This window comes from Enhydra lutris, unplaced genomic scaffold, assembly GCF_002288905.1.
Source record: "Enhydra lutris kenyoni isolate GAN:26980312 unplaced genomic scaffold, ASM228890v2 scaffoldscaffold15, whole genome shotgun sequence".
In the NCBI taxonomy this organism is placed as follows: Eukaryota; Metazoa; Chordata; class Mammalia; order Carnivora; family Mustelidae; genus Enhydra; species Enhydra lutris.
Genome location: NW_019154099.1, coordinates 25,668,175 through 25,689,647, shown reverse-complemented (window position 1 = coordinate 25,689,647; position 21,473 = coordinate 25,668,175). Strand labels below are relative to the sequence as shown.

The 21,473-nt window shown below is 36.3% G+C and overlaps 1 pseudogene; it reads right to left on the bottom strand.

Annotated features, from left to right (window-relative positions):
- Window positions 1-6,316: 6,316 nt before the first annotated feature.
- LOC111146871 lies at window positions 6,317-14,299 on the bottom strand (annotated as a pseudogene).
- Between the last annotated feature and the right edge of the window lie 7,174 nt (window positions 14,300-21,473).

The following is a 21,473-nucleotide window of genomic DNA, read 5'->3' as shown; positions in this document are numbered from 1 at the left end:
ACCAGTAAACACTGAATATGGCAAAGGGATAGATTGTATTCTCTGAGCTTCCAGAAGGAGCCAGTCTAGCAGACACCTTGACTGTAGCCCCAAGAAACTGATTTCAGACTTCTGGAACTGTAAGAGACTAAATGTGTGTTATTTTAAACCGCAACATGTGTGTTATTTTGTTGCAGCAGCAATAGAAAACTAATACAGAATTAGGACCCAATCAATGGGCTTTTCTTGTGTAGTTGGTTACAATAGAAATTTTATTTTTTTCTGTATGGTATATAGAACAGATGTGAGGTAGGAAACTATTAACCATTAACCCATATGACTGAGGACAGCTTGAATGTGAAACTGACAGATGTAGGAGAGTAAAATTAAAAAAAAAAAAAAAAAGTACAGAAAAGCAGGAGCACAGCCCTGGTCAAAACGTGCTTGAAACCTGCAATGATTCAGGACTATTACAGTTACATAAGCTTATCAGTTATCTTCATTATTGACAAGAGTTTTTCAATTACCTGCAATGGAAACTAACTCAGTTGATGTAACAGTTTTGCACAAAACATAAATTTTTAAATACAATAGCTAGTATGTTTTCAAAGCTGGTCTGAACCAGTGTCACGGATTAGTAAGGACTCTGAAAGTAAGCATGGTATTATGGTGCCTGAATTACTCACCACCATATCCTCACTCTCTAGCAGTGTTACTGAAAGTAAATAGGTGCTTTTTTTTTTTTTTAAGATTTTATTTATTTATTTGAGAGAGAGACAGTGAGAGAGAGCATGAGAGAGGAGAAGGTCAGAGGGAGAAGCAGACTCCTAGTGGAGCTGGGAGGCTGATGCGGGGCTCGATCCCAGGATTCCGGGATCATGACCCGAGCTGAAGGCAGTCGCTCAACCAACTGAGCCACCCAGGCACCCAACAGGTGCTTAATAAATGTTTTTGAAATGGGTAGATGACTACAGGGCACCTGGGTGGCTCAGTCAGGTAAGCATTGAACTTGGTTTTGGCTCAGGTCATTATCTCAGGGTTCTGAAATTGAGCCCTGGACCAGGCTTCACTGAGCAGGGAGTTTACTTGAGATTCTCTCCTTCTCCTTGCCCCTCTGCCCCTCCTGCCATGCCATGACTGTGTGCACGTTCTCTCTCTCTCTCTCTAAAAAAAAATCAACTCTTAAAAAAGAAAGAAATGTGTGCATGACTAAATATAAAAAATACGAAGTGTGACTAGAATGCCATTATCAGCTAACCCTGCCTTAAAAAAATAAGCAATGAGAGACTGAATATACAAATGCACAAGGGCCAGGCAGTAAAATGAAAATAGAACTCTGACCCACAACCTCTAGAGTAACCAGTCGGGAAGTAAATCACAATCTTGCAAGCAAATAGCCCAAAACAGTCAGAACTTGGTCGGTGACTGCCAGCTTCCCTATCTTTGCCCTATGATTCCAATTCAGGACTAATCAAAGAAAGCCAACTATGCTCCTCACACCAATCACATCGGATGCCTAACTTCTCATTAGCCTGCCTCTAGCTTCCCCTTGTCAAAAACATCTGATAAGAACATACCTGATGTCATCTCTTTTTCTACTAAGAAGTTTCTCATTGCCAAGTGACAGTGGCTGAGTCCTTTGCTACATCGAACTCTGAATTAATACCTTCTGTTTCATCTCACTTAGATTGTCTTCATTTATTTGTACAGCTATACAAATGAGACTGACAATTTTTCTTCAGGTTATTTCTCGCCTTGGTCATTTATGCATAAGTCACGGTTTCTAAGAAAAGCTATCTTTTCAATAAAATTTCACCAAATAAATGGGTCAAACAAATTTTTTTGAAATGCAAAGTCAGTAGATGGTAATTACGTATTTCTTTCCTGAAATAATCTCCCACTGATCTGGAATTTGCTTAAGGTGTGACCACTGGGGTATTATTTAATTCATTTATTAATTCTTTTAAAATGTATGCAACAATTAAAACTCTCCATGACTGGCACTAAGTATAAGAGCAGAGTGATGGACAGAAAGATTCTGCTCCAGACTTCAGGGAGTTTATATTCCATAGGGATAGTGAAGATACTGCACATTTACATAATTATATTTTAAATTATAACCTTAGTAAGGACCAAAGGTAGAAAGTCAGGAAGATAAAAGGATATGGTACAAGGGTTCCAGGCTTGACTGGAGACTGAGAAGGTCTTTATAAAGTAGTGGTAGAGGATCAAAATGCCCCTCCCTTTAATTATCTTCTAAAATTTTAGAGACTGGTCATGATTCCAAGAAGGGTTTAAAATCCAAATGACTGTAATTAAATTCCTGTCATTCTGGTAGAATGGAGCATAATAAGAGAAGTCATTTTGGCTTATTGGAAAATAAAGTTACGTTTCTTAACATACTAGAGATTTTGGACTCTGATTCATACCTACTATACTTATATGCTAAGGTGTTAAAAATGATTATATCAGATTCATTTATTTTCATTTTAGAAATATCTGTGCTTTTATAGTAAACTAGTTATTTTGAAAAAAAAAAAAAAAAAGAAAGAAAGACTGCTTGAAAACCCTTTGGCATTTATTTCCTGGCAAAATATAGGGCAACCTCCTTAGGAGAGTCCTTAGGAATACTCTTCGTAATTTATCCCCAAAACTGTCTTCTTCTACTTTCCTAGGACTATCCATCACCCCTTTTGACACCTTTAGTGTTTTCAACATACCAAGTTTCTTTCCTGTTTTCATGGCTCCATTTTTCTATTCATGTGCTTTAGTCCACTTGAATTGGGTCCTTTGCCTTCTCTCTCTTGTAGCTTCATTACATATCCCCAGACTAATTATGAGCTCCTCTGTGAGGCTTTTCCCACCCAATTCTCCTAAGATAAGCACTATTAATTTCCTATTTTACCCTTATAATGTAGTACATTTTCTTATCACTAATTTAGTTTTCTGAAGTATTAGGGCTAGTATTTGGAGATGAAAACCATACACTTCAGTTGTCTTCATCAAAAGCATTCACTGTATCGTTGTTCAAACTTATTTAACATTTTTTTAACCTATATCTAATTTATTATGGAACTAATTTAACTTAAAACGATATAATACTTCATATAACTAAAATGTGGTCTCAAAGATATAGATTATTTCAACTACATTTACAATTTAGAAAAGCATTTATTAAAAAAAAAAAGAAAAACATTTATTCAGAGAAGTTAATGGTGCAGTTATGAGCAGTAATTTATAGTGGTTAAGAGGCTGAGTTCTGAAGCTCTGAAACCAGACTGTCCCAACTTGACTTTCAGATCTGCTATGTATTAGCTGTGTGACCATGAGCAGATGACTTCAACTGTCTTTGTCTCCATGTCTCCCTTTCCTGATATGTCAAATGGGGACATTTATAGTACCTGGCATAGCCTTTGCAGTGAGGTATACAAGGAGGAAAAGATGTTAGAACAATGTCTGGCACATAGTAACCTCTCAGCATATTTTACCTAAATTCTATCAGTAGTCATGATTGTAGTGGTAGGAAAAGGAGGCAAGGGATTAGTTTTGGTGTTAGTATGTGCCAGACAATATGCTAGTTTGGAGTTATAGTCTATCTAGGGGGCAGAAATTATAAGCAGATCAACACATACCACTGTCAGAAAAGGTGAAGGCACACAGGAGATCAGGACCATTGTGGGAGAAGCATTAGAGAAGTAACATCTGGGCTGAGTTATGGAGTCCTAGTAGACGTCAGCAAGAGAGAAACAGAGAAGCAGGGTCCCGTGCACTGTACGGGCACACATGAATGCAGGGAACCTGGGAGACCATGGTACCCAGAGCCCTTCCCTGGAGTATAGCAGTGGTAGTCAACAGCATGGTCAACAGAGAAAGACAGATTTTAGATTGGAAAAGAGTTTCTGTTTCATGTGGAGATGTTTGGAATTTCATAAACGAAATTAGAAAAAAAAAATTTCAGCACAGAAATTTTACTTTTGGTTGATTAGTTTAAAAACATTACTTGCGGGGTGCCTGGGTGGCTCAGTAGGTTAAAGCCTCTGCCTTTTGCTCAGGTCACGATCTTGGGGTCCTGCGATTGAGCCCCGCATCGTGCTCTCTGCTCGGCGGGGAGCCTGTTTCCTCCTCCTCTCTCTCTCTCTCTGCCTGCCTCTCTGCCTACTTGTGATCTCTCTGTGTCAAATAAATAAATAAAATCTTAAAAAAAAATTACTTGCCATTAGTGTGGACAATGTATTAGGAGACAATGAGTTAGGAGCAGGTAAGCCAGGTAGAAATTTATTGCACTACTTCAAAAATAACCACAAAGCCCTGGATAGAAGTAGGAATGTATATACAGAGTAGAGAGACACTGCTTGAAAAATATCAAGGGGGTTCAGAAGAATAGAAAAGCTAGAGGTGGAAATGGGATATTATGAGGTTTGGGCATGGTTGCAAAAATGTAACTATAGTTAAGAAGAAGTTTAAATTGAGGAAAAATGAGGAAACTGGCTATATGGCACTGAATGTTCACTATGTTCTAGCTTAAAGTAGTTTTTTGATTAGTCAATTTATGTCCTGAACTCGGAGGCCACACTACATAAATAAAATAAGAGCTAAGTAAATATCTGCACTATCGTTATGAGAACACTGAGGATATAACTTATTATAAGCTATAATTTAAATAATTTATTTTGGAGAACAAAGTGGAAGGTAAAAATTAATAAATCATGTTACTTGTGTAATTTATGTTAGTTATGTAACTTACATGTTACTTACATTGTGTTCCTGGCATTGTGTTGATCATTTTAAGTATACGTTACAACACAAAAGCAAGCTTATGAAATGGGTATCAATATCCCATTTATATAGAGGAATGTGAAGTTAAAAGCATTTAAATAATTTGTTTAAAGTTAGATGAGAAGTGGAAGAGCCAGGATTAAAATCCTAATCAATCAAACTGCATATTTTATTCATCCATAACCACATTGTACTCCTAACAAAGTAAAAAATAAAGCAAATAAAAAGACTAGATATACAGTAAATCCAGTTTTGGATAGGAAGGGCACATTTCTTCTAAATGAGAGGAAGAAAGCCTCCTGCAATATAAAAAAAAATTAATATTGTACTTCTTACAATGTGCTGACATTGTGACAGGAGTTAGACTTTAAAATAAGAAAAGTAGGGGCACCTGGGTGGCTCAGTGGGTTAAAGCCTCTGCCTTCGGCTCAGGTCATGATCCCAGGGTCCTGGGATTGAGCCTCACATCGGGCTCTCTGCTCAGCAGGGAGCTTGCTTCTTCCTCTCTCTCTACCTACTTGTGATCTCTGTCTGTCAAATAAATAAAATCTTAAAAAAAAAATTAAAAAAAGAAAAGTACTGTTTTTGCATGTAAGAAATGCAAGGCTCAGACTTCAGAAAATATTTGGAGACTTCTACTGAAAGTATAAGAAGGTAGAAAGGTGAGGGTAAAATGGTGAAGCAATACTTAATGCAGAGGCACAATTTTGCATAGTCCAAATTCACTTTCATCTGTATAATGATAAACAAAGTATCTCAGATTTCATCTTTAGGAGATCTAGATTATTAAGAAGAATTCAGAGAAATCCTGATTGCACTCCCACTTGATACTCTTTACAGAGTAACTTTTTATCCCCTCCACCCCCCCACCCCCACCCCCCACCCCCGCCATTTTTATTTCAGAGGGAAGGAAACAAAATCAGACACTAGCCCACTCCATCCCCAAAGCTCCCGCCTCACCCAGAACGTGCAGTGAAAGAGGGACACAGGCCTGGTCTCCCCAAACCCCCACAAAGTAGCAAGATTAGAAAAATTGTAACCATATTGTTCTGCCTCTGGCACTACACAGAGGCCCCACTGTGGCCAAAAAGTTAAGTGGGAGAGGCAGATGTGGCAAAGGGAATTCCCTATTACTACACAGTAAGATGATGCCCAAGCTACTGGGTGATGGAGAGGTGGAGATAAGATCTGGGGCAGGGAGAAAGCCCCCAGACCTTTTCCTTCAACCTGACATACTTATATATTTACAGCTTTCAGGGAGGGGAAGAAGTTTGGAATGACACTAGTTCTGCAAAGGCAGGAAATGAAAACCAAACAGCAGCTGTTTGGGCCACAATTTCTTGCCTCCTTGCTCCTAAAATCTTTAATGGGAAAGGGGGAAACAGAAGCAGGCAGTGGAGGGAGGTAATGTTTGAGGGTCACGAGCCCAAAGCTTAGTGGGAGAGAAGGTAAGGCAGCAGATCAGCGGCAGCCGGGTCCTCCGAGGAACATGTAAGAGAAGCATCCACTCACATCCCGCCTCTCCTCCAGCTCCCCAGGTCTCCAAAGGCCAGGACGGCGGCTACACCAGCCATCTCCAGCAAGAGCGCTCCTCCTCCTCCTCCTGCAGCTGGTCAGCTTGCCTCACAGCCTTCAGCACACGCTCTCGGAAGCTGTCCTGGATTTCATCCCCCCATCGAAATCTCATACCGAGGAAGCAGGCCTTCTCAAGGTTAAAAACGAAGTCCATCTCGCATGCGCTGCGGAAGTATGAGTCCAGCAGCTTCACACCTCGGTGCATCAGATCCGGCAGGACGAGTTCATCGTCCACGTGCTCCATGGCGCAGCAGAAGAGGCTTATCTTTTATAGACGTATCTTTTATAGTCGGCTTTGAGGTCCTTCTCCTCCAGAAAGCTGCACGTCATGGGCTTGCAAGCCGAAACGACCTGCATAAGCTCCGGAGCCGCCGTCCTTCGCGGCGTGTCTGCTGTGGCCAGGGACCGTTTCGGCAGCCACAACCTCTGAGGCCCGCCTATCGGCCGCGTGAGTCGCTTCGCCTTGCAGCAGTCGTCTCTGCGTGTCCCTCTTTGGCCACCGTAGGCCCTAAGACCTCTTTTAAAATCCTTTCTTCCGGTCCCTCTTGAAGCCTCGCCGGCCCCAGACCGCCTGGAAACTTCTAAGACGCCTGGCTCAAAGCAAGACAGGTCCGAAGGGTATCTCCTAACCAAGAGTACCTTGGGGGCGGACAGGCTTTTGACAAGACTAACGGCTCGCCTGCTGCTTTATCTAGCGTGCTTAAGTCAGTCTCGCTTGGGGCTTTGACATTCAGAGATCAGTTTTTGCTGAGGACACTGACATTTCGGTTTTTTCCCACGGGCTGAACTTCGGTGAACCTGAGACATAGTTTTTATTCTATAGTGAAGTTTTATAGATATATAAAATTATATATATATATATATATATACACACGCACACACACACATATATATATATAATTCAAAGCAGAAACAATTTGTTATATATGTAGAATCTTATGAATAAGCAAATACATCTTTTACCCAGTTTTCCAGAACATTTTTAGAACTGACTTAAGATAATGGTAGTTTAACTTGAACTGGTTTTGAATGCAATATAAAGCCATTCTTTTCCCATGATTGCTTGATTCTAGATTTCACATTTGTCTTTGTATATAATTATAATGTCTTGAGTTTTTTCACTAATGAAATATTAGGCAGACTTGTAAAGCCCGTATAAAATGTAATTAAACAATTTACATTATCAGGCATCTATCAAGTATCAGTTAATCAGGGTTTCAGTGAACAAGCAGTTCAATGACAAAACAAAATCTTGTGTTGTCTCTAGAAGAATGGCAACGCTGTATTAAAACAAAGGTCAGCTGGTGTGCCTGGGTTGAAATGCTAGCTCTATGGCTCTATGAGTTATTAGGTGTAGGACTTAAGGAAAACATTTCATTTAACCATGCCTCAGTTTCTTCATCAATGAAAGTGTCCTTAGCTTTGTTGTAGGTGTTAAATGACTTACAGAGTTAGTGGGTGGGAAGCATTTAGCCTGTTACTTGCCATAGTAGTTAGCACTAAATAAGCATTATTATTTATCTATTCCATACCCACAGACAGATTTGAATAGGGGTGAGGCTACATAGTGAGTCGCCTAGCTTTATTTTTCCTGTTGCCTAAGATAACCTGATAGGTACAAGTAGGGACTGAAGTTAACTTCTATTGGGAGAACTGGTTGGGAAATTTTTAGGAATTTTGGGAGTTGGTTGATGTTGTGTTGGTAGCTTGAAATTGGCTATGATGGGATTATTTATACCAACTAGTCCTAGAAAACAGTTCTTAAACATTTACCAGGATAATACTGAAGTTAGCTTTGTTATCCAAGGCTGTAGTTTTCTCTGGCTCTGATCTACTGGTCACATGTAAAGGATCTTTAGACAGATACTAGAAAATATTACACTTGTTAAAAAAAAAGGGGGGGAGAAGAAATTGGAAATTTGGCAGTTTCTTATATTGTAAATTTTTTACCTACAACATGACCCAGAAATTCTACTCCATAGTATTCACCAAAGAGAAAGGAAGGCATAGATCTACAAAGGAATTGTTCAAGAATTTCCTAGCAATGTTATTCATAGTGGGCAAAAACAGAGTTCTCACAACAAGAGCATAAAAACAAATTTTCTATTTGTACAAGTGAATACTACATAATAATAAAAAGAAATGAATTGTTGATACATGAAGCCAAGGAAAAAAATCTCACAGAAGTAGATTTCATTGAAGGAAGCCAGACAGAGAAAGAGTGTGCAGCATATGACTATTTATATAAAGATTAAGACCAGACAAAGTAATCTATGGTGAGAGAAATTAGAACAATTGTTGCCTTTGGTGGGTGAGGGGTTGTGGTGGTGATGGTGGTGTTGACTGGAAAGAGGCATGACAGAAATCTTTGGGGTGATAGAAATGTTCTATATTTTGTAGGGGCTGTTGGCTACATGGGTATACACATTTATCGTATCTTATCAAATCGTACACTAAAGATCTTTACATTTTACTTTATATAAATTATGTGTCAATAAAGAAAAATAGAGCAATGTATTTTAATAGAAATGCTGCTTAAGAATAGATGGGGTAATGACTAAGTTTGGTAATTAGAAAATACAGTTTGGGGAATATGTACATTTATATGAAGAGAAAAGAAGAGTAGTAATTAGGCATACAATCCATCTATTTCACCTTTCAGTCACTGTAATTTTTTGAATTGTGTGGCCTTAGATAACTAGCTTGACCTTAAGTATATCCTGGTTTCTGATCTGCTGAAATGGGATCAAATATAATATTTACCTTAAAAGATGGCTAGTTGGATTAAATGAAATAATTCATCAAAGGAATTTAAGGTGCCTGGCGTTTAGTAAATACCTAATAAGCATAAATTCTTTTATAGCTATTTTTATTATTAAAGGATATATACATAAAGGAAAATACAAAACTCAAAGAGAATACTTACTGAATTTCCAGCTCCATCTCATGAAAGTGCCAGAAAGAATGGAGTAGGTAAATAAGGAACTAATAGGCTAAATTTCCCCGGAGCTGAGCACCTGGAATCTTCAGAATGAAAGTATCCAGGAAGTACAAAATAAATAAGAAACAAACCTAATCACTTTTGCTGCAGTTTTAATTTTCAATTAAAAGGAGAAAGTATTCCCTCAAAAGAGGGAAATGATATGGTTACTTTTAGTAAGCAAGGGGCAAATTGTTATCATCCTTCTAACCAGCAATAATGTATATTCTAGAACAATGAATCTGTTCCTTCTAATGCACATGGGAAATAATTTTAAATCCAGACTTAAATGTAGGAATAGAAAAAAAAAAATACAGGCATGTAAGTACTCAGAAATTCAATTGTGACATACTTCAGTTTTCTAGTAAAAATAAAATCTTTAGTATTTTCTATTTAGCATTAGTAATCAGTGATAAAGAGAAGAATGGAATTAGCTTTGTGGGCGGAAGAGAGGTTAATTTATTTCATTATATACTATTTACTTCAAAAAAATATGTTTCACTATGGTTACTTGTTACTTTTATAATAACAAATGGATAACTTAGGTAAGTTAAATGAAAACATCATATATTATATGTATCATCTTTTTTTTTTTAAGATTTATTTATTTGAGAGAGAGAGAACACATAGCAGGGGGAGGGGCAGAAGGACAGGGAGAGAATCTGAGGCAGTCTCCGACCCCCCATTGAACATGGAGCCTGATGCGGGGCTGAACATCACTACCCTGAGCTGAAATTAAGAGTCTGACACTTAACCAACTGAGCCACCCAGGTACCCCCCCTTAGGTTAATATTTTTTTAAAGCTTTATCTATGTTGTTTTGAGTACCAGTAGTTTATATTTTTTTATAGCTGAGTAGTAACGCATTGTTGAATATACAAGTTGTTATCCATTTCCTTGTTAAGGAAAGTTAAGGGTGTTTCAAGTTTTTGGCTATTATGAATTAGTGTGGTCTAAAAATCCTCATATGAATGATTTTGAGAACTGTATTTTCAATGTTCTTGGATACATAGTCTAAGAGTGACTTTTCTGGCCCATAAGGTGTAAACACACATGCGCACGCGTGTACACATACACACACACACACACACACACACACACACACAGTATACACGCCATGTTTTTATGTAGTAACAGTATATTATTTTGTTATACTGTTAAGAAATGACAAACAATTTTCCAAAATATTTGGAGAATATTCTTACCAGCAGTGTGTGAGAGTTCCAGTTGCTCAACAACTTTACCAACATTCTGGTACACTTTTTAACTTTACGCGTTCTAGCTCATTGTAATTTCAGTTTGCATTATTCTGATGCTCAAAGATGTTGAGAGCTTTTTCATGTGTTTATTAGTCATTCATTGATTTTATGAAGTTTTAGTCCAAATTTTTGCCCATATTTATTGTATTTTTTGCTTTCATTTTCATAGTTGATCTTTAAGATAAAAGACTTTAAGAGTCTTTTATCTATGGTGGATATATATTCAGATATGTATAAGGCAAATTGTTTGTTTGTTTTTTTTTCCCTTACTGTGGCTTGTCTCTTCATTTTCTTTTCTTTTTCTCTTCTTTTCTTTCTTTCTCTCTCTCTCTTTTTTTTTTTTTTAGGATTTATTTGTTCATTTTAGAGAGAGAGAGAGAGAGAATATGTACATGATCAAGTGGGGAGAGGAACAGAGGGAGAGGGAGAGTCAAAATCTCAATCAGACTCCTGGCCGCGCACAGAGCCAGACACAGGGCTTGATCTCTTGACCCTGAGATCATGACCTGAGCTGAAACCAAGAGTTGGACACACAACCTCCTGAGCCACCCAGGCACGCCTGTCCCTTTATTTCTTAATGGTATTCTTTAATTAACTGAAAATTGTAATTTTGACAAAGTTCAGTTTTTAATTTTTTTCTCTTGGTGCTTTTTTATGACATTTCTGATAAATCTTTGTCTACCCAGCAAAGGTTTATTTCTTAAACCTCAGGTATTGAGGTGGGAATATTCTACCACCCTAATTATTCTTTCCTTCTTACTGATTATCCATATCCACCTTTCTATTCAAAGAATGGGATATGACAAATTAAAATAATTAATGAAAGCACCTTCCTGTTAGAGATTGCTAAATAAGTCTGGTTGCTCCAAAAGATTATTAAAATTCCAAAGCAACTCCACAGTGTTTTAGTAAATTATGTTTTTGTGGAGGACATTATGTTTAAGCTTTTTCCCTCAGAAGGAGACGAAGAAAAACATATTTTAAGCCAAATTTTATACAAATTATGTGGATATAAAACCCTAAATACACATCTGGTCTTCTGGGAAACTCTTTCAACTTCACAGACTAATGTTGTAACAAAAGTTACAGAGATTTTAATCTGTAAAGTGTTTTAAGGCAATGATTATTCAAATACAAACTCATGTCTATATTGCAGAATACATACAGTTGCTACAGATAGATCTAAATTTATACCAAAAATATAAAAACACAAACTTTCTTGGCAATATTTTTTTCTAGTTATGTATAGACATAAGCATTTTTACAGGAAAACATCTTGCATTTTCAAAGTGGTACTTGATTTTGTAACACAAATAAAACATTTGAAATTTTTAAAAAGATTTATTTATTTATTTTAGAGGGAGAGAGAGTGTGCACACCCAAGAGAGAGTGAAAGTGGGTGAGGAGCGGAGAGAGAGGGCAAGCTGATTCCTCTCTGAGGTTGGAGCCCATGCAGGGACTTGATCCCATGACCTTGAGATCATGATCTTAACCCAAACCAAGAGTCGGATGCTTAATCAACTGAGCCACCCAAGTGCTGCAACATTTGAATTCTTAATAGAAAATTTCATTGCTCTTTAGCATATCTTTATACTTTCAAATGATGGTCAGATAATATAAAAAATAAGTTTTAAAAGCATAATCAGTGCTCCAAAACTGAAGAAAATCTTTGTCTAAATGTTTATCTTTCTTACAATTTAAAACTCTGGAAGTAAAATACCATTATTTCACTCCTATGTCATATTTATTTTTAGTATGTATAAATACACACTCTGCACATTTGTTTTCTGTACTTAAAGTATATACGGATAGGGGCACCTGGGTGGCTCAGTCAGTTTAGTGTCCGGCTTGTGATTTCCACTCAAGTCACGAGCTCATGGGTCCTGGGATTGAGCCTCACGTTGTCAGGCTCTGTGCTTAGTGGGGAATCTGCTTGAGATTCTCTCTCTCCCTCTCCCCTTGCCCCTCCCCACACTCACTCACACACACTTAATCATTTAAAATAAATAAATCTTTAAAAAATCAAGTAAAGTAAAAATGGGTAAATAAAACACCAATGAACAGTCATGCTCTATTGTTTTGCTGCAGATTTCTGAAAAGCAACCAAGTAGCATGTCATCCCAAGGTCAAGATCGTTAAAATAATATATTTTTTTCTCAAAATGAACTAGGAACTGCAATTACAGATGTGCCTAAAGTTGTTTCACAGGGATCCCAAGGAGAATGTGTGGTTCCTGATTTCTGTTTTTACTTGATCCTAAAATTTAGGGTTTTAATCTCCTTTTCCCATTTTACTGGTAGTAATTATTTTATATAATTATTTAATGAAAATTTTTATTCACAACTTCATGTTTAGAAATCTACACAGATTCAAGATCTTATGTATGTTCAGTAAACCATGTCAGGCTTTCCAAAGCTGAGGTTATTATTACAGGTTGACCTTGATCAGGGATCCCCTATATTAAATTAAGTCAGGCACTCCAAAAGGAATGTAGAAAATATAAGCAGTTGCTGAAGTGACTCTTTTATTTGTGAGCTGGTTGAAATCATTAAGCTTCTTAATTTCTTATATTGTAGGCCTGAAAGGGCATATGCCAAGATATGGCACAGAGATATCACAAAACCTGGTATAGTTTACTTTTGGCTCAGGATATATGAGCTTTCATATTTTTTTCCCCTTTTGCATGAAATGCTCAGTTTTTAAAGTTTTTATTTTTCAGAAGCGTGATGTTTAACCATTTCTGCACACCACAAAGAAAAAAAGAATAGCAGCAATTGCCTTAAGTTTCAGGTGTGTATACCATGTAAAATAATATACAGATTACTTGGTTAGAATGTTATCATAGTTATGCCAAAAAAATAAGGATTTATGCAAGAAACATATCAAATATTAATTCCATCTATTAAATAATATAAGAGCACGATGATATGGCAAGATTTAGTTTTATTTGCCATGTTCAAAAAATATATTCTACATATCTTGCTTTTAGTTACTTATTTCATTACATCCATTCTTTTTCATCTCTTAGATACAGGAGAACTAGTAAACACTATATAAATTAAACACACATGCAAGGAAGAAACAAGGAGTGCAAGGGACATTAGGGAAGACTTCAGAGAGTCTTGAGTTATGACCAGAAGGATAGTAGGCTTTTTCCAGATGGACAATGCAGTTCTAATTACTCTTTTTACTCCCCCCTCCAGCTGTTTTATTTGTGATCTTTATTTAAAGTGTTGACTCTTGTATTTGTAATACTTTTTTTCCTTCCCACATACTGTGCATTTGGGAAAATAGTTACTGCAACAGTTCTTCATTGGTTGGTCCAGATGTCCAGAGGGTGAAGAATTTGTAGAGGCTTTTCTTTTAGCCATGACACAGGTAGATTTATTCCCACAAGCTTTCTCAAACCCTATTTGGCAAAACACCTCTCTCACTCTTACTGCTATTAAATCTCCAGTGAGCATTTATTATACATGCAAGAGTATAAGGAAGTAAGCATCTTTTTTATGTTTGGTCTAGTTAATCTTGTATCTAAGGAAAATAGCTTCTCATATGCTTTTTACAACTCTGAGTACATAGAAAAAACATCATAATCATGAAATACCCATTTCATGAATTTTTCCTAAGGCTGAGTAGTAAGTAGCGAAATCACCACTCTTCCACTTACTTTTGTGTACTTCCTTGGCCCCCAGTTTAATCTGATTTAATTCCTCTTTAGCTTTAATTGCCATCTCTTTTTTCAATGGTTAAGTTATATATTAAAATTTGTGCAATTTCTAATGAACTGCTCATTAAGATAACTGTTATATGACTCATATTAAGACTGTAGAAAAAATATAACATTTCTTCCTCTTAACATGGAGAAAAAGTACATACTAAACACTTGTTAATGTGTATTAAATATAACCTTCCTATAAGATATAAGTGACTCCTTTTCAGCAAATCATGTTCATGGAAAAAGTAATATGAGATTCAAAAGATTAAATAGGACTATTAAATTGCAACTCATTTATGTTGTATAATTCATGTGCTCTTTGGGAAGTAGTTTTAATCACAGAGCATATAAAATTATTTCTAACCAACTGACAAAGAATCTAAAATTTAAGGTAGAAGAAAGACTTTTTATTTAATAGATTTCCTATTAAGAGTATTATTTCTTAAGGAAGGCATTATGCCTAACTGCCTGATTTACACGCTGATTTTATGGACAAGATGCTTGTGTTTCTGTGTTTGCAACTTGTAGAAGAAAAAGTAAACTAATAAAGTTTTCCATTTTTTAATCGTATGTTATTTAATAATTGCTTGTGCATTAGTTACATGGAATGCGGTATATCTTCTGAAATATATGACTTAGTTCACGCATCCAATGAATAATGGTTAAGAGCATATGGCCTAACTACCTCTGAGAATGTTGAATGTTACCTGAGCCTTGTGCTTCTGTAAACACCCTTCCTCTTCCCCTCCCCACTTTGTGTTCTAGGAAATGCCCTACTGCAAATAATTACCAGCATGTAACTTAGATAAAAGATTCATGGATAGCCTTTTTGCTTATGTATTGATAAGGCTAGACATAGACCCTCCAAACTCCTATTCTTTGGCTCATAAATGAATAGTTAAACTATGCTATCTGACTTGACCCACATTTAGTAAGTTTTTGCTTGGCCACTGAACTTTGGTCCCTCTTTTATGAGTCCCTCCTGAGAATCAGCTCACCTCACAGAAAAACATTCCTGAACACACTACCTGTTTATCCCACTTTCACACAAGGGTTCTTTCTAGCCTTGTTTACTCATTCCTATAAATAAAATTCATTTCTGCCTGACCTTTGAGAGGTTTATAGATGTTTTAAGTTCAGAGTGTTTTTCTCTACTGTCATAGTCTGCTTCCCCCTTATTGCAATAGCCTTTTCTCCTTACCTGAGTCTGGATTTGGTTTCAATTGATAATCCCTTTTTAAATTGTGATTAGTTTCTGACTTAAGTTAAGAAAAATTGTTACAGACAATAATTCATGCAAACCCATCTGTACAAATCAGAAATAGAATTAGGATCCCTCTCAAATTTGAGAGTTTAACTTACATATTTTTAGGAAGAAAGAATCAGAATAATTTAGTCTTCATTTTAATGCTGGCCTAGGTTTCAAAACACTCAATTATATCCAATTTACTATTATAACTATCTGAAAAAGCTAATCAAGTATCATAAAATTGAAGTAGAAAATGAAGCAAGCTCAAACTTTGCATGTTAGGGTAAAATTCTCGTTTAAATGTGTATCTTGGGAAAGCTAACATGCTCTACTTGTTGAAAGTTTTAGGTATAATCAAAGGCCCATCTGTATATAGGGTGCAGCAAGTCATGGAAGAAGAGAGGAAGCCTTCAAGTATATCTGGACAATTTATTATATTATATCCCAGGTGCTTAGCCCAACATGTGGGGCATAGTGTATACTGACATAGTATTATCTATAATATCCTTTTTTTATATATCTTTTTCTGACACAGGCAGATTTCATTTTTTTTTTATTTTAGTTCACTCAAAAACATGTCAATTCTTGGAATAAGATTGACGAAAGGGAGGACGTACATATTTATTCATTGAACAGAAGAAATGGGATATTAGGAAAATGAGAAAGTGACATGTGCATGTATTTTGATCTCCCATTTTCAAGTTTAATAAGCAACTCTAAATTTTATGCTTAGTCATCTTGAAATGAAATTTTGCATGGCATTGTGTATTTTTGGTCATTTATTTTTTATTTTGAACTTATAAATGATGTTATTATATAATTTTATGAAAGTATAAACTAATGGAATGGTAGTATATTGTGAGTTAATACATATAAGATTAGGTTCCAAAAATCCAATCTGATATGAATAATAATTTAAAAGTCAGACTCAAAACCAATTTGTTGAGAACTACAATCTTGACCCAGAAAAATTTTTCAAAAAATGTAATATGATAAAGTCATTGTCAACTGTAGTACTGGCCACTCTTGGTGCTCTCTCTGTTTCAATATATACCCTTCATTTACATTTGCAAATTTTAAGAAATAGCTTTGATGATACTATTTATGTTGGGAAATTTACTCTGACTGTTATGCACATACTTACACTACAGTGGACCTCTCTCTCCCTCTAATCTATTTCTTATTCCCTCCCACACTATATTAGGTTGATGGTGTTGCTTCAGAGTTCATGTCCATTAGGAACCTTAGAAAGTAGCCTTCTTTGGAAATAAGGTTTTTGCAAACGTGATCAAGTTAGATGAGATTGCGATGAATTAGGATAAGCCCTGAGTCCAATATGACTATTGTTCTTATAAGAAGAGGACGTTTGGACATAGAATCACAGAAAACCAAGTATTGCCATCAGCCACCAGAAGCTAGAAGAGGCAGGAAGGATTCTTGAGATTTAAGGGGGTGCTGAGACTGCTATCTGGATCTCTAGCCTTCAGATCTATGAGAGAATAATGTCTTGTTTTAAGCTACCCAGTTTCTGGTACTGTTATAGTAGCCATAGGAAACTAATATATACCCCAGACCCAAAAGAACCCTTTTAGGGATTTTTTTTTTTTTTTAAGATTTTATTCACTTATTTGACACAGGGAAAGAGAGGGAAAGAGTACAAGCAGGTGGACTAGCCGAGTGAAAGAGAGGAACAGGCTCTCCATTGAGCAGCGAGCCTGACGTGGGGCTTGATTCTAGGACCTTGGGGTCATGACCTGAGCTGAAGGCAAATGCTTAACTGACTGAGCCACCCAGGAGCCCCAGATCCCTTTTGAGTATTTAGGATAGGGATTTTGTAAAGATGAATAAAAAGAGCTATAGGAGCTTTCAACACTCACAGAGTGCCATATGCTTCTAAGGGCTGACAGTGAAGTGTTTTTTGTTTCTAAAGGGTGATATCACTGATTCCTTCTATTAAAAGGAACAAGGTTTGTTTCGTTTTCTTTCTTTCTTTCTTTCTTTCTTTCTTTCTTTCTTTCTTTCTTTCTTTCTTTCTTTTAATAAGATCTGACTTAGGTAAGGTGACAATATATGCTGTAAGTATCCAAAATAGTTAGTGACTTAAAATGATGAAAACAACATGACTCACTCATGTAGCTGTCTAAAGCAGATGGTCCTGATTGGAAGCCTATTCTCCTCCAAATGTAGATTCAGGGACCCAGGGTCCTTCTCCTGTTTTGCTCCAACATCATCAACACTTGGCTTCAGAATCACCATGGAAGGGGAAAGAATGACAGTATGGGAAGATTTTAATGGGTCAGATTTGAAATTGGTACACATTTTTAGTAATTATATTTTATAGCCAAAACTCAGATTATATTGTTACAAACAGGGGTCTAGTAGAAGATCTGGAGAATTTTTATTCATATCTTATAACTAGCAAATAGAGAAAGTAGGTTTGGTTACAAGGTCAATTCATTTCAATAAATAATTACTGAGTAATTATGGTGGTCCAAGAATATGTGCTGTCAGTCAGTAACTAATGAGTTACTAGAGGATTGTCTATAATTCAGAATTCATAATAATTTAAGCCAAGTTTAAATGGCCCTTAATATATTGAATATTAAACATAAGGTTGATACATTTTCTATTTTGTTAGTATTTAGGTTTTATTTATTTTTCTAAGATTTTGTTTATTTGAGAGAGAGAAAGTGAGTGAGAGGCAGAACATGAGAGCATGAGTTGGGGGTGCATGGGGAGACAGAGGGAGAAGACGACTTCCCACTGAGCAGGGCTCAAGCAGGGCTTGATCTCAGGACCCAGCATCATGACCTGAGCAAAAGTAGCTGCTTAACCAACCCAGGCACCCCATTATTTAGGTTTTATATTTTAATTTAGCTTCCCTGGTATAGTATTGATATTTAATGTCATTCTTTATTTATTTGTAAACATTTTGCAATTTCTTCTATTATAAATGTTCTGAAAATTTTAAAATAAAAATAACTTTGGTACAGATAAGGAGAGAGATTAAGCAGTATTTGAATATGTGCTCACTTCAAACCCGTAATCACACCAGTCATTTTAAACTGAGATAAAAATTAGAGAAGCATGGTTAAAGGAAATGGGCAAGTTTGAGTCTCTGACAGACCTAACTTGAATGACTTCAATGTCAGCTGCAGCATTTGAAAGCACTTAAAAAAAAAAAAAAAAAAAAAAGATACTTTTTGTTCCAGTGATAGGCATTGTATTTGTAGACTAAGTTATCTCTCGGTTTAGGAAAGTCAAATATTGACAGTGTTCTCAGTAATTTATACCCTTCTATTTTAGCTTAGAGGACTTCAGTTAGGTGTCTTCACTCTTCAGTTGAGGCAGGACCAGCAGGTGCTGGGGAGGCAGCCCCTGCAGTATTTGGACATAAAGTTTGGAAAAGGAACTGAACTCAGCAGGGTCTTAATACAGAGTGACACTATTATCATGTCAGTCTCTTGCACTTAAATTAAGAGTTTCATTAAGAGACTACAGAGTTTATTTTCTGGGTGTTTTGATCAAGGGATTTTTAAATTTTTTTTAATTTAATTTAATTTTTTCATTGTTCCAAGAGTCATTGTTTATGTACCACACCCAGTGCTCCATGCAATACATGCCCTCCATAATACCCACCACCAGGCTTATCCAACCCCCCTACCCTCCTCCCCTCCAAAACCCTCAGTTTGTTTCTCAGGGACCACAGTCTCTCATGCTTCATCTCTCCCTCCAATTTCCCCTAACTCACTTCTCCTTTCCATCTCCCCATGTCCTCCATGTTATTCCTTATGCTCCACAAGTAAGTGAAACCATATGATAATTGACTCTCTCTACTTGACTTATTTCACTCAGCATAATCTCCTCCAACAATGGATTTATTTTTGGCTATCCTGGGACAAAAATATCTGGAACAAAATATGTGTCTTTTTCTCTCTCAATCTCTCTCTCATTTTCCTGCTCTGGAAATTGTCTTTGCAGCTCTTTATCTTAAAGAAAGTTAAAATGCAAATGGAAGTGAAAAGCTAAAGTGTTCATTGTTGTATATTCATAACAAATTTATTATTTAATTTATTAGAAAGTAAAACATCTTTTACTAAAACTATAATTGGAGGCTGAGTTAAATTTGTGATTAAAGAGGAAACAACCATGAAGTAAATGGTAGTTAGGCACAGTAAATTAAAACAACAAACAATGTGTCTAAGAAATATGTAGTTTGGTGGGTAAAAAAGTTACCACTGTCATATTTCAGACTAGTTATTAGCTGTTAGTACTTACCCTAAACTGTTGCTGAAATTTATCATATTCCAAACTTGAAATTGCCTAGTAAGAAGTAGTGTGAGAGGCAGTGGGAATCACAATAATCCCAAGTAAGGGAAGTTGCAGTTCTTATTACTAGTTATCAAACACATGGACAAAAAGCTTATTACACTTTGCAGGAAAGCCATGTATTTAACCTGATTTTACATTATGAGATTTGGTAGGGGATATTCAGGATGTCAGAGTGGTTTGTTAATTTTTCCCCTTCTTATAGATTTGGTAATATCCTGTAATAAAGATAGAGATCTGTGTTAAAAACTGACTCATCGGAAGGAAAGTCGTACTTTTGCCTCTGGCCAACCTCTGAGAATATAATAACCTGGAGCCCTGTTTGGATAAAAAAGCTAAATTATTTAACAAAAAGCTTGTTAGTGTTAGCAGAGTTAAGGAAGTCAGAACCAAAATTGGCAATAAGATTGAGTTATGTGAGAAGCCTGATTCCCACAGGCCCTTTCCATGAATCTCCTGTTATCTACTACCAGGCAGACACAGGAGACAATTATTTTTATGGTATAAGCGCAGATAGCAGGGAGAAGTGCAGATTAACTGTGCCTCCCCATCCTGAACCATTGTCTCAAATTGTCCAAAGCAGATGCCTCAGTGGAGGTCATTAAATTAAGGGCTAGGGAAGTGAACATATAACTGAGAATTGTTGCTAGGAAACAGATAACTCCAGGTTCCAGCTCTAGAATCAGGAAACATGGCTGAACACAATATCTGACTTTAAGAGAGTTGCTTTCCTAGTGTCTGGGATTAAGAGATGGTGTTTGAGCTTCCACTTAGCAATCAATCTTCTATTCACACTTGCTCTACTCACACACAAATGAAGATACATACACACAACCCTGCAGGAAGTGAGATGATGAAGAAAATCAGCACCCAGAATAGACATTCTTGCCAATTGCCTCAGATGGTCATGGTTAACACTAAATAAGGGACACCTTTAGAGGCCAAAACCAAGAGGCAGGGTGGGGGATGGGGGTTGAGCAGGGGAGGGATTGGGTATGAGTAATGCACCTAGAAATTTTTTCTAGAAAAATATCTAGGAATCTTCCCACTATCAGGACAAAAAGTTTATACTGTTCTTGCCAACAGGATATGAAGTATGGAGCAATGACCACTTTGTTTCCAATTAATTTTTTTCTCCAATGATTTTTTTTCTGATGTATTATCTTTATCCTCCATTTTATCTAGAAATATCTAGACTTCGCAGTTACGTGAAATAAAGTATTTACTTAGTTTTCAGTCAAAGTAGACTGGCTTTTCTTTTAACTGATATTAAAAACTGATATTAAAAACCTTAGAATGGATACATGGACATTCAATTCTCTGATCTTTATGTTTTAGAAAATATATTTATCTTCTGACTTAATTAAGAGTTTGGTAACATCTTTTAGTCAAATTATGTTCTTTCTGAATTTTAAAAACACTTATACTTGGTCTGGAAATCCAGAGAGATGTCTGATTGAAATTTAATTATTGTTACAGTATAGAGAACCTGCTTTCAAAATCTCAAATCCTTTCACATCTATTTTTTTCCTACTTGAAATTCTGGAATAGTTTTCAGTAATGAATTGTTTACACTCATCTTGCTTGACCTCCTGTATGCCATTTGAAATTA